A 3,871-nucleotide genomic window follows, 5' to 3' on the forward strand; every position below is an offset into this window, starting at 1 on the left:
AGCAACTAAGCCCATGTGCCAAACCTACTAAGCCTGTGCTCTAGAGCCCATGAGCCACAGCTACTGAGTCCACGCACAACTACTGAAGCCCATGGCGTGCCTAGAGCCCATGCTCTGCAACAAGAGAAGCCACCACAATGAGAAGCCCACGCACCGCAACAAAGGGTAGCCCCGGCTCGCCACAACTAGAGAAAGCCCGCGCACAACAATGAAGACCCAATGCAGCCAAAAAATAAAAATAAATAAATAAATGATTAAATAAATAAATGGGGGAGAAGAAACAAATCTCCACGCAGAAGAAGTTAAAATAATTTATGTAGATACTCCACCCTCAGAGAGGTGGAGCATAACTCCCCACTCATTAGGTGTGGACTGAACATCGGGACTTACTTCCAAAGAGTACAGTATGGAAAGGATGGGGGGGGCAGTGAAGAATCCTGACAAACACTACCTAAGCCAGGTGATCAAGGTCAGCATCAACAGTGATAAGTCGTATTGGTAGTATAGACCCTTGATATGAGGTGATGAAAATGGTACTTTACCGCTGTGATCTTCCTCCCTAAACCCCACAATCCCAGTCTAATAATGAGAAAAACATCCGAAAAATCCCAATTGGTGTATATTCTACAAAATACCTGACCAGGACTCCTCAAAACTGTTAAGGCCATCAAAAAAAAAAAAAAAAAAGGAAAGTCTGAGAAACTGTCACAACCAAGAAGAGCAAGATGACATGACAATGACAACTAAGTCTAATGTGGTATCCTGGACTGGATTCTGAGACAGAAAAAGGGCATTCGGTAAAAACTGAGGACAGCTAAATGAAGTATGGACTTTGGTTAATAACAATGTATCAATATCTGTTCACTAATTGTAACAAATGCAGCATACTAATGTAAGATGTTAATAGGGGAAACCGGGTGTAGAGTATTTGGGAACTCTCTTTGTAACTGTTCTGTAAATCTAAAGCTGCACTAAAAAATAAAGTTTATTTTTCAAAAAGGAGAGAGATAAAGAGACAATGAAAGTAGAGACAGGAAAACAAATGTCAATCAAATACCCACTTAAAGCTAGTATAACATAAGATAAAATGGGAGGCAAAAAAAATGCTTAAGGCAAAAAGCATTATTAACAGTAAAGATAGTCATTACTTAACAATTCGCCAGAAGAACATCCTGATCTTATCAACACCTATCAACATAGCTTCAAAATATATGATTTGTATACTTTTTTCCCCCAAAGCTTTAATTCTGAAGTAGGCTCCCAAATAAAGCTCACAATATTCTCATTTTTCCATTATTTACCTGCTTCCTATCCTGAACTGTGACATACTCTAAAATATTCCAAGTTTTACTTTATGTAACTTTAACTGAAATTATGAAATTGTAGTCCTTCCTTTGGGCAAAAGAAAAATATCCCAAAGGCAATTCATATAGAGAATTATCAAGGATATTCCATGTTTAGACCTGAACTGTTGAGTTTCTAATTTAGCATTAGCCTGAAGTAAAAACTCCTAACTCAGTGGTTCGCTTGCTTACTATTTCCTCCCTCTACAGACTCAAAGACACTGCCCGAATTAGACTTCCATTTTATCAGGAATTGCACAGCACACAGTGCTTCGAGCTCTCAAAAAACTTCCTGGAGACTTCCAGAACAGCAGGGATCAATCAACCCCTTGGAGAGTGTCCAGACTTCAGCAACTGGAGAGGTCATCCACAGAATGAAGGTAAGAGATAAACATAGAAAAGAGAGGGATTTTTTTAAGACTACAGAAAGAAAAGAGGGGCTCAGGTGGGTCAATTAACAAGTAAGCAAATATATTTATAGCGTTTATCAGGAATATGTCACATGACATTTATGTGGATTTACAAAAAGAGGGCAAGTTTGGAAAATCAGAAAGTATGAAATGGTGATAAAGGTAGGAAAAACTCTGTCTTCCCAGGCAACAGGGAACTGTGATAACCGTGAAGCCTGCCGTCATTCCTTTAAGATCTCCCCTGTGCTGCCAGTTGCGAATGACAAGAAAATACTAGTGAGCAAATTCCTAGTGAGGCCTGTATTAAGTTTACTAGAAGGTTAAACCTTGCACCTTGTAGTCTTATTCTCAGTTATTTCTAAAGTCAAAGGAACACAGTTTTTTCTTTCACATGCTAAGCAAATATTGGCTAGATTAATCTGCATTTTGTTATACTTACACAATAGTCACAAACACAACATATATTTGGAAAAATGAGTATCTGAAATCATACTTTTCATATCAAGGGGGTTTTCTAACTCAGAATCAATTAGAAGAACTCAGTTATGTAATGTAGCACATGTGTGTGCATGTGTAGGGATGTTTCTAAAAATTAAAAATTACTGAGAGCAAACTCATTTTTTTTTGGCCACGCCACGCAGCTTGTGGGATCTTAGTTCCCCGACCAGGGATTGAACCCAGGACCTCAGCAGTGAAAACACAGAGTCCTAACCACTGGACCACCAGGGAATTTCCAAGAGCAAACTCATTTCAGGTAACTGATTTTTTTTAACGCTGGTAAGTAGTCCGATTTTTAAATTTCTAAAAAGAGTAATTTTTAAATTTGAAATCCTTCAAATTTAAGGAAAAACTAACATTTATTAAGCGCCTAAAATCCAGCACTGTTTTATAATGTCTTATTTAACCCTTACAACATCACACAAGCTACATATTATGAAGCCTATTTTATATATCATGACTCAGACGGTTAAGTGATTTGCCCAAAGGCACAGTAGCTGCAAACAAAGAACCAGAACTTGAATTCACATATCCCTGATTCCAAAGCCTGTATACACTGCCCAGAATGTAACACGCACCCAGTTAATGTTTGAAGAACAAATGTTTAACAGCCTTAATTTTGAAATTCTGTGAACCAAGACTACCAAATAACCCCTAAGAATCCAGTTAGGTCTAAAGAGAAAAATATTTGCTAATAATATACTCATGTACACCCTTAACTTCAGATATTTAAAAAATCCAGTTTTGCTATCATGTGATCCTGATTCATACTTTCAGAATAAACTTGAAAATCATATATCAGTGACTGAGTGTCAATATCCATTAAAATAGCTCTAGGAAAGGAAAAATGTCCACTCAATGAACAAGGGGTATTTTGAACCAAAGAGTTCAATGACAAGTTCAGGTCAGCCACTTATCTACTCACAGCATGGTGTGAAAGTCAGGAGGCCTCCATGGCAGCATGTGATATAGCCATTTTAGCTTTCTTTTTATTGGTGTTGCATAGAATATCTTTCTCCATCATTTTACTTTTAACCTATTTACGTCCTTAAATTTCAAATGTGTTTCTTGTAGGCAGTATATAGTTCAGTCTTACTTTTTACCTAATCTGGCAATCTCTGCCTTTTAATGAGGGTGCATATAGCATATACATTAAACCTAATTATTGAAAAAAGAGACTGAATGTCATTTTAAACTTCCCACAAAGGAAAGCTCAGAATCAGATGGTTTCACTGATGAATTCTACCCAAGATCTAAAGAAGAATTAATATCAATTCTTCATAACTATTCAAAAAAAATAGCAGAAAGGAAAATCCTTTCTGCTCATTTTATGATGCCAGCATTACACTAATACCAAAACCACGGAAAGACATCACAAGAAAAGAAAAAAGTCTCTTAAAAATATAGATACAAAAATCCTCAAAAAATACTAGCAAACAAAATCCAGCAATTTATACAACTGATAATACGCCATGACCAAGTGGGATGTATCCCAGGAATGCAAGGTTGGTTTAACATCCAAAAATCAATCAATGTAATACACCATATCAGTTGAACAAAGGACACACACATGATCATCCTGATAAATGCATAAAATTTATTTGACAAAATCCAATACCC

The 3,871-nt window shown here is 36.8% G+C and overlaps 1 non-coding gene across 1 annotated transcript; it reads right to left on the reverse strand.

Moving 5' to 3' along the window:
* Window positions 1-2,409: 2,409 nt before the first annotated feature.
* On the reverse strand, window positions 2,410-2,482 carry TRNAE-UUC (transfer RNA glutamic acid (anticodon UUC)). Its single transcript has one exon. It is a non-coding gene; the product is annotated as a tRNA-Glu (tRNA).
* Window positions 2,483-3,871: the final 1,389 nt, after the last annotated feature.

This window comes from Lipotes vexillifer, unplaced genomic scaffold (genome assembly GCF_000442215.2).
Source record: "Lipotes vexillifer unplaced genomic scaffold, Lipotes_vexillifer_v1.1 scaffold182, whole genome shotgun sequence".
Lineage (NCBI taxonomy): Eukaryota > Metazoa > Chordata > Mammalia > Artiodactyla > Lipotidae > Lipotes > Lipotes vexillifer.